General features: G+C 38.4%; 1 pseudogene; it reads left to right on the forward strand.

Annotated features, from left to right (window-relative positions):
* The first annotated feature begins 1,138 nt into the window (after nucleotides 1–1,138).
* On the forward strand, nucleotides 1,139–2,028 carry LOC140498443 (large ribosomal subunit protein eL6-like; annotated as a pseudogene).
* The last annotated feature ends 8,361 nt before the right edge of the window (nucleotides 2,029–10,389 follow it).

A 10,389-nucleotide genomic window follows, 5' to 3' on the forward strand; every position in this document is an offset into this window, starting at 1 on the left:
TGACATCACAAACATATTCTCTGTACCATCCTCCAACTTCTACCCCTGCCTTTCCATTCTGGGGCCATAATCATATCAACACTGTCATTACTACCAGTTAAGGGTGTGCTAGTTTACTTTCCTTTACTTTTCCATTCACCATCCCTGAAACTTTCCAAACTTTTCCAATCAATTTTAATCAATAAGCTTTCATAAAGCAAATTAGAGTGACATGGTGGTTTTTCAAGGCATTTTTGAGGACCACATTCTTAGCATCTTCTCATCAGCCAGTTTGCCACCCAGATAAAGCTAGATGTGTTACCTCCCCCATTCTGGAATGTATGCCCTCTGAAGATAGAGAGTGACTTCATTTTTATGTTTGTGTCCCCACTAGTAATCACAGTGCTGGTACCTACCAAGTATTTGAATGCTTTTTCTCATTCATTCATTCTTCAAATATCTAAATGAATACCTCCATTTTTCCCATAGGCATGTTCCTTCTTCCTGGTGATTGTCTAAAGTATCTCCACCATTTTCAGAGAGTCCTACAATTGTCCTCACCTCCAGATTGCCCCTGGGAGACTCTCATGATTAAAGTCACAGTCAGGCTTATTCTCCCCTCTAGGAATAAGAGAAGCTCTGTCAGGAATTAGTAGTAAAACTTTTATGGTTGCTCATAGAGGACACCTAGTATAGTTCTCTAAGTACCAAGGATATATACTATAATAGTACCTTGAATATAGTAAGCATTTAATAAATGCTTGATGAATTTAAGTTAATATTGCTTCTTCATAGGGATAAAGGCTGGTGGGACAGTCCAACTGCTAACAAAGACCTACAAGAACTTTTGTCCTCATATCTCATGTAAATTCCCAGTAGAATTCCAGGACTTGCATTTGACATAGTGGTCCCAATCCACTTAGGAAGTAGGGGATTGGGGGAAGAGATGGGAGAATCAGGATGACTCTCTACTCTGGAACCGGAGGTACAAAACTGAAACTCTAGGTATCCAGGTTTTAAACCTGGCTTTGCTACTAGCTACATGTATGAGACTGAGAAGGTTATTTCCAGTAGAATGTAAGCCCTTTGAGGGTGCCGACCTGAAAGTTTGGTCAAAGAGGCAAACATGCCAAGTGATATGAAAATCCATATTGTTTATTCCTTTAAAGCTAGCAGATAACTTTCCCGTCTCTCAAGACGGCAGACAAAAAGCCCCCAAAGGAACCAAAGGAAAAGAAAGTTAAAAGGAAAAAAATGGACGGCAAAAAGGAAGATGTGGCTGAAAAGGTGGTGAAAAAGCCTCAAAAGCATTGTAGTCGGAACCCAGTTTTGGCCCGAGGGATTGGTAGGTATTTCAGGTCTGCAATGTATTCCCAGAGAGCCATGTATGAATAGAAATATGCTGCACCAAAAACCCTAATTGAAAAGAAAAAGAAAGAGAAGGTACCTGCTACTACCTCAAAGCCAGTTGGTGGCTATAAGAATGGAGGAACCCGTGTGGTAAAAATTCACAAAATGCCTAGATATTACCCTACTGAGGATATGCTTAGAAAGCTGCTAAGTCATGGCAAAAAGCCCTTTAGCCAACATGTGAGGAGACTTTGAGCTAGCATCACCCCAGGCATTGTTCTGATCATGCTCACTAGCCACCACAGGGGCAAGTGAGTGGTTTTCCTGAGGCAGCTGGCTAGTGGCTTGCTACTGGTGACTGGACCCCTGACCATCAACTGTGTTCCTCTGAGAAGGACCCATGAGAAATTTGTCATTGCCACGTCTAACAGGGTTAACCTTTCAGGTGTAAAAATTGAAAATCATCTTACTGATGCTTACTTTAAGAAGAAGAGGGTCTGTAAACCCAGACACCAAGAAGAAGAGATTTTTGATACAGAAAAAGAGAAATACGAGATTACAGAGCAGCACAAGGCTGATCAGAAAACAGTGGACTCACAGATCCTGCCCCAAATCAAGAAAATTCCTCAGTTCTGTGGCTATCTGCATTCTATATTCTCTCTCTCCAATGGAGTTTATCCTCATAAAATGGTGTTTTAAATACCTAGCCGAGAACTCTTACTAAAATATTGGGAATAACTAAAAAAAAAAAAAAAAAAAAAAAAGCTAGCAGATACATGATCATGGAGCCAGAAGGAAACTTCTGACTGTCTGACACAAGAATGACAATGTTTAAATCTGTTTTAGGACAATTCCAGGAAATTTGTGTCCCTCAGATTTATGGTCTCTATATGTGTTTAACTATACCATGAGAAAGGAATTTTCTTAATTGAAAAAGTTGTAAATACAATAAGATAAGATAATTTACAAAGTTTCACTTGAAATTATGACCCAGATATCTGGTTTTTTTTTACCATCAACATGCCATAACATAGTATATATCCACAAAATATTAAGATACGGAAAAAGTCTCATTATTCAAGATAGTATCTTGGGTTAAGGGTCTCATAAAGAATGCTAAGTGAACCCCATCTGGCTTTGTTGACATAGGAAGAGGTATTCTGTGCGTTTACTGTGACAACAAAGAAGCTGTTAGGTCCAGCCTCTTCTGATTAATTCAGGCTCTGGCCCTTATTAAAGTCCAAAAATGGTATAAAATAATTATCAAGATCAAGGACTAAATTTGTTTTATTTTGTCCCCAACACCAAACATAGTGTCTCAGATGTAGTAGGTATTTGATAAATGTTCATTGATTTTAATTAGGTTTCATCATTTTTTCTTTCAATTTTCATATCTGCAAAAGAAGCAAAGTGGTTTAGGTAATCTGTAAGATGCCTCTTAAGGTAACATTCTTTGAGTTCATGGAAGCAGTATGATATAGTGGAAAGAACTCCAGTTTTGGAAACAGAATCTGAACCTGAATCTCAACCCTGTCGTATACTAGCTATTTGATATTCAGCAACTTACTTAATCTCTCTGAGTTGTGATTTCCTCTTTTGTAAGATAAACATACTGGACTAGATGATGTATTACATTCCAGATTTCAGGCTATAATGCCATGAAACCTTGCCCACCTCCACTTACACTTTCTTCTTTTTCTACTTTATCCTTCAATTTCACCTACTCATGATTCTACGGTAGCAAACTAGGTTTGTTTTTTCTTTTTGTTTTTCTTTATTTCGCTTTTATTTCCTTCTCTATTTGAAAAAAAAGAAGAAAAATAATGTATTTTGTCATCTAAAGAGGAAAACCTAGATCATGACTGTTTACTCTGAAAATGCTATATTCGATAAATGATCATTTCTTAATGTATAGAACACTAGTCTTAGAATTAAGAAGATCTGTTTGGGGGCGGAGCCAAGATGGCGGAGTGAAAGCAATGACTCACCTAAGCTCCTGGAAAAACTCCTCTGGATATCTCTGGGGGGAGAGTCTGACCAGACTTTGGAGGTGTAGAATCCAGTGGGTGACGGACTTTGATGGATTCGGAGCCCAGGCTGGACCGGAGGGTCCACGGGAGGGATCTGTTCCGCGGGGCTAAGACCCCGGCGCACAGCACAGCGCGGTCAGCGCGGCAGGACGGAGGGGACCAGAGGAGCCCGAGAGTGGCGGGCGAGACCAGCGGAGCAGGAGATAAGCCAGGCTGAGCCGGTGAGAGCCGCTGAGTGACAGACATCAGCGCAGCAGCCCTTGAAATCTTCAGCCTGAAGACGGACTTCGGTGGGTCACTACTTGAACTTCCAGGAACTGGGATGGCAGAGTGATCAGTAAGTGCTCTCTCCTCCCCCCTGATGACCGTGAGGGAACCATAAAATTCTTCCCCAGATTAATCCTGGATCAGCGGGAACAGCAGAAGGGGGCGGGTGGTCTCATAACACCAGAGGCTGGAAAAGTGGAAAAGGGGGATTCTTCCTACGGTGGCGGAGACGGCTGGAGGGACAGACGACCCAGGGCAGAGAAAATTCGCACTGAGACCCAGGCAAGCCTCACAGCCGGGAGACGAGCCCCAGGAGGGGCGGGAACACGCATTAGCTTCTAGGCGTGCCCCAGCCCTCCAGGGGAAAAGGGAAGGCAATAGGGAAGCTGGGATCACCATCCCCTGACCTGCCTTTGCCTCAAGTCAGCTGAGGAGATATCCTGAGACCAGACCACCCCTCCCACACACCTAACAAGCTAACCCCAGGGTTGATCGGGGAAACAAAAAACAAAAGCCTGTTTTTAGCCTAGACACACATCAGCTCAACTTAAAGATCTGTACCTTCTGACTGAAAGAACCAGAAGCTACAACACTCAGCCAACATCATGAATCGGAAAAAGCAGACGAAAAGTGAAAAAACCATAGAATCTTTCTATGGGGATAAGGACCAAAACACAAACACCAAAGAGGTTAGAGCTGAGACTGTACTTCCATCTGAAACCTAAGATGGGACTATGAATTTCTCGCAAGCACAACTAGATTACCTGGAACGTCTGAAGAAGGATATAAAAGAAAAACTGGCCAATGATTTTAAAACTATAAAAAAAGAATTCACTGATGAGAACATCACCCTGAAAAAGAAAATTGAAGAAATGGAAAAGGAAGTTCAAAAATTAACTGGAGAGAATAATTCCCTAAAAGGAAGAGCTAATCAAATGGAAAAGGAAACCCAAAACCTAATTGGGAAAATTGATCAGATGGAAAAGGAAACCCAAAACCTAACTGGGAAAATTGGTCGAATGGAAAAAGAAGTACAAAAATTAAATGGAGAAAATAGCTCCTTAAAGGGAAAAATTGGTCAGATGGAAAAGGAGATGGAAAAGCTAACTGAAGAAAACACTACGATGAAGATTAGAATTGGGCAAGTAGAAACTAATGACTCAATGAGGCAACAAGAATCAGTCAAACAAAATCTAAAGAATGAAAAGATAGAAGAAAATGTAAAATATTTAATTGGAAAAACAACTGACCTGGAAAATAGATCCAGGAGAGAAAATCTAAGAATTATTGGCCTGCCAGAAACCCATGATGAAGAAAAGAGTCTGGACAATATCTTCCAGGAAATCATCAAGGAAAACTGTCCAGAAGTACTAGACTCAGAGGGCAAAATAGTCATCGAAAGAATCCACCGTTCCCCTCCCGAAAGGGATCCCAAACTCAAAACCCCAAGAAATATAGTTGCCAAATTCCAGAGCTATCAAGTGAAGGAGAAAATACTACAAGCAGCCAGAAAGAAACAATTCAAATATCAAGGACACACAGTCAGGATCACACAGGACCTTGCAGCTTCTACATTAAAAGATCGAAAGAATTGGAACCCAATATTCCGTAAGGCAAAGGAGTTGGGACTTCAACCAAGGATCAACTACCCAGCAAAGTTCAGCATAACATTTCAGGCAAGGAGAAAGTCATTCAACGAAATAAGGGATTTCCAGAGCTTCCTGACCAAAACACCAGAACTCAATAGACAATTTGATCTTCAAATGCAGGTCTCCAGAGAATCATAAAAAGGTAAACAGAGGGGAAAAAACAAAAACAAAAACTTGCTACTCAATTAGGACAAACTGTTTACCTCCCTATAAGGGAAGATGATACCTGTTAATCTTGAGAACTGTGCAGCTATTATGATAAAAGGGATATATGTAGAGGGAATGGGCATAAAGTAAATGATGTCATGTCAAAAATATGATTTAAGTATGAGAAGGGAATGTAATAGGAGGTGTGGAAAGGGGGAAGCAGAAAATGGCAAATTATATCACAGGAAGAAGTACAAAACTATAGTAGAGGGAAGGAGGGGAGGGAGATGAGCATTGTTTGAGAGGTACTCTCATCTGATTTGTTCAAAGGAGGGAACAATAATCTTAAGTAGATAAGCCTAACTAGCTCTATAGGTAGTAGGAGGGGAAGGGGGAAGAAAGGGGAGGGTGGCTAAAAGGGAGGAAAGAAGCAATAAGAGTAAAGGGGAGTAAAAGGGAGGGGGGCTAAAAGAAGGAGGGGAAGGCTGCAGGAGGAGGGGGAGAAAAGTGAATACTATTGAGGAGGGGAAGGGAGACGGGAGAGCTAAAAGCACAAATGGTGGGAAAGAGGGTGGAGGGAAATACACAGATTGTAATCATAACTGTGAATGTGAATGGGATGAACTCTCCCATAAAACGGAGACGGATAGCAGAATGGATTAAAAGCCATAATCCAACAATATGCTGCTTACAAGAAACACATTTGAAATGGGGGGATACACATAGGATAAAGGTCAAAGGATGGAGCAGAATATATTGTGCTTCAGCTCATGTAAGAAAGGCAGGAGTAGCAACCCTAATCTCAGACAAAGCAAAAGCAAAAATAGATCTAATCAAAAGGGATAGGGATGGAAACTATATCCTGCCAAAAGGCACCATAGACAATGAAGCAATATCATTACTAAACATGTATGCTCCAAGTGGTATAGCATCCAGATTCTTAGAGGAGAGGTTGGGGGAGTTGAAGGAAGAAATTGATAGCAAAACTATACTAGTGGGGGACCTCAACCTCCCCCTCTCTGAACTCGATAAATCCAACCTCAAAATAAACAAGAAAGAGGTTAAGGAGGTAAATAAAACTCTGGATAAGGTAGATATGATAGATCTTTGGAGAAAATTAAATGGGAATAGAAAGGAATATACTTTTTTCTCAGCAGTACATGGAACATTTACAAAAACTGACCATATACTAGGACATAAAAATCTCACAATCCAGTGCAGAAAGGTAGAGATAATCAATGCATCCTTTTCAGATCATAATGCATTAAAAATTACATGTAATAAAAGGCCTTGGAAAGAGAAACCAAAAATCAATTGGAAACTAAATAATCTAATTCTAAAGAAGGGTTGGGTTAAAGAAGAAATCATAGAAACAATCAACAATTTTATTCGAGAGAATGACAATAGTGAGACAACATACCAAAACTTATGGGATACTGCAAAAGCAGTTATTAGGGGAAGTTTTATATCTCTGAATGCTTACATAAATAAAATAGAGAAAGAGGAGATCAATGACTTAGGCTTGCAGTTGAAAAAGCTAAAAAAAGAACAAATTGAAAATCCTCAAGTAAATACCAAATTAGAAATACTGAAAACCAAAGGAGAGATTAATAAAATTGAAATTAAGAAAACTATTGAATTAATAAATAAAACCAATAGTTGGTTTTATGAAAAAACTAATAAAATTGATAAACCTTTGGTCAATCTGATTAAAAAAAAGAAAGAAGAAAACCAAATTACTAATATTAAAAATGAAAGGGGTGAACTCACCTCCAATGAGGAGGAAATTAAAACAATAATTAGAAACTACTTTGCCCAACTTTATGCCCACAAATTCGATAATCTAAATGAGATGGATGAATATTTTAAAAAATACAAATTGCCCAGATTAACAGAAGAGGAAGTTGAATACTTAAACAACCCCATCTCAGAAAAAGAAATTGAACAAGGCATCAATGAACTCCCTAGGAAAAAATCTCCAGGGCCAGATGGATTCACAAGTGAATTCTATCAAACATTTAAAGAACAGTTAATTCCAATACTACATACACTATTCTTGAAAATTGGGGAAGAAGGAGTCCTCCCAAATTCTTTCTATGATACAAATATGGTTTTGAAACCCAAACCAGGAAGAGACAAAACAGAGAAAGAAAATTATAGACCAATTTCCCTAATGAATATAGATGCAAAAATTTTAAATAAGATTCTAGCAAAACGAATACAGCATCTTATCACGAGATTAATACATTATGATCAGGTAGGATTCATACCAGGACTACAGGGCTGGTTCAATATTAGGAAAACTATTAGCATTATCGATCACATCAACAACAAAGCTAACAAAAACCACATGATTATCTCAATAGATGCAGAAAAAGCTTTTGACAAAATACAACATCCATTCCTACTAAAAACATTGGAGAATGTAGGAATAAAGGGAACTTTCCATAAAATAATAAGCAGTATCTATCTAAAACCTTCAGCAAGCATTATATGCAATGGGGATAAGCTAGATTCATTCCCAATAAGATCAGGGGTGAAACAAGGTTGTCCATTATCACCACTATTATTTAATATGGTACTAGAAATGTTAGCTGTAGCAATTAGACAAGATAAAGATATCCAAGGAATTAAAATAGCCAAAGAAGAAACTAAGTTATCACTCTTTGCAGATGATATGACGATTTACCTAGAGAATCCCAGAGATTCAAGTAAAAAATTACTAGAATTAATAAACAACTTTGGCAAAGTTGCAGGGTACAAAATAAACCCACACAAATCTTCTGCATTCCTATATATTAGCAACAAAGTCCAACAGCAAGAGATAGAAAGAGAAATCCCATTTAAAGTTAGGGTAGACAGTATAAAATACTTAGGAGTCTACCTGCCAAAACAAACCCAGGGATTATATGAACACAATTACAAGACACTTTTTGCACAAATAAAGTCAGATTTAAGTAAGTGGAAAAACATTAGTTGCTCATGGGTAGGCCGTGCTAATATAATAAAAATGACAATTCTACCCAAATTAATATACTTATTTAGTGCCATACCAATTAAACTATCAGACAATTACTTTCTAGAGCTGGACAAAATAATATCAAAATTCATTTGGAAAAACAAAAGGTCCAGAATATCAAAGGGACTAATGAAAAGAAATGCTTGGGAAGGTGGCCTAGCGCTACCAGACCTCAAACTGTACTATAAAGCAGCAATTATCAAAACCACTTGGTATTGGCTAAGAAACAGAGAGGTAGACAAGTGGAATAGACTTGGCACTCAAGATGCAGTAGGCAAGGAATATAGCAACCTTCTGTTTGATAAACCCAAGGACCCCAGCTTCTGGGATAAGAACTCATTGTTTGACAAAAATTGCTGGGAAAACTGGATAACAGTGTGGCGGAAATTAGGCATAGACCCATACCTGACACCGTACACAAGAAAAAAGTCCAAATGGGTACATGATTTAGGTATAAAGATTGATACCATGAATAAACTGGAGAAGCAAGGAATAGTGTATTTATCAGATCTATGGAGAAGGGAAGAATTCTTTACTAAAGGAGAGATAGAATGCATTATGAAATGCAAAATGGATAACTTTGATTACATTAAACTGAGAAGTTTTTGCACAACCAAACCCAATGCAACCCAAATCCGGAGGGATGTAGTAAATTGGGAAAGAATTTTTACAGCTAAGCTCGGGGATAAAGGCCTCATTTCTAGAATTTATAGAGAACTGATCCAAATGTATAATCATACAAGTCATTCCCCAATTGATAAATGGTCAAAGGATATGAACAGGCAATTTTCAGAGGAAGAGGTTAAGGCTATCTATAATCATATGAAAAAATGCTCTAAATCACTATTGGTTAGAGAGATGCAAATCAAAACAACTCTGAGGTACCACATCACACCTATAAGATTGGCAAACATGACAGAACAAGAAAATGATAAATGCTGGAGAGGATGTGGGAGAGTTGGAACACTAATTCATTGTTGGTGGAGCTGCGAGCGCATCCAACCATTCTGGAGAGCAATTTGGAACTATGCCCAAAGGGCTACAAAAATGTGCATACCCTTTGACCCAGCAATATCGCTACTAGGACTATATCCCCAAGAGATCATAAAAATGGGAAAGGGTCCCACATGTACAAAAATATTTATAGCAGCACTCTATGTAGTTGCCAAAAACTGGAAGTCAAGGGGATGTCCATCAATTGGGGAATGGCTGAATAAATTATGGTATATGAATGTAATGGAGTACTATTGTGCCATAAGAAATGATGAACAAGAAGACTTCAGAGAGGCCTGGAAGGACTTATATGACCTGATGCTGAGTGAAAGGAGCAGAACCAGGAGAACTTTATGCACAGCAACAACCACAGTGTGTGAGAGTTTTTTCTGGTAGACTTAGATTTTTGTAATAACACAAGAACTTCTTACTAAAAAAAAAAAAAAAAAAAAAAAAATCCCAATGGAGGATCTCAAGGCAAAATGCCTGCCACACTCAGAGAGAGAAATATGGAAGTCACTCACATATTGTAGCAGATCATGTTTGTGTATGTGTATGTGTTTGTGTATCATGTTCTGATTTGTTATACGATTTCTTTCATTTATCTTAGTCTGACTACATAGCATGACTATAGTGAAAATATACTCAATAGGAAAGTATATGTAGAATCTATACAGAATTGTATGCAGTCGTGGGGAGGGAGGGGGGTAGTGGGGAGTAGGTGGGGAGGGATAAAATCGCAATTGTATGGCAGTGATTGTTAAACATTACAAAATAAAAAAAATAAAAAATAAAAAATAAAAAAAAAAAAAAAGATCTGTTTGAATTCCATGTTAAATAGCTATTAGCTGCGTCACCTGAGCAAGTAACTTAACCTGTCTGGATATGCTGGTAAATGTTTCAGAATAGGGTCTCTGAAAAAATAAATGTACCCACAACATACGTTTAAGTTTAA

Source organism: Notamacropus eugenii, chromosome 4 (assembly GCF_028372415.1).
Source record: "Notamacropus eugenii isolate mMacEug1 chromosome 4, mMacEug1.pri_v2, whole genome shotgun sequence".
Lineage (NCBI taxonomy): Eukaryota > Metazoa > Chordata > Mammalia > Diprotodontia > Macropodidae > Notamacropus > Notamacropus eugenii.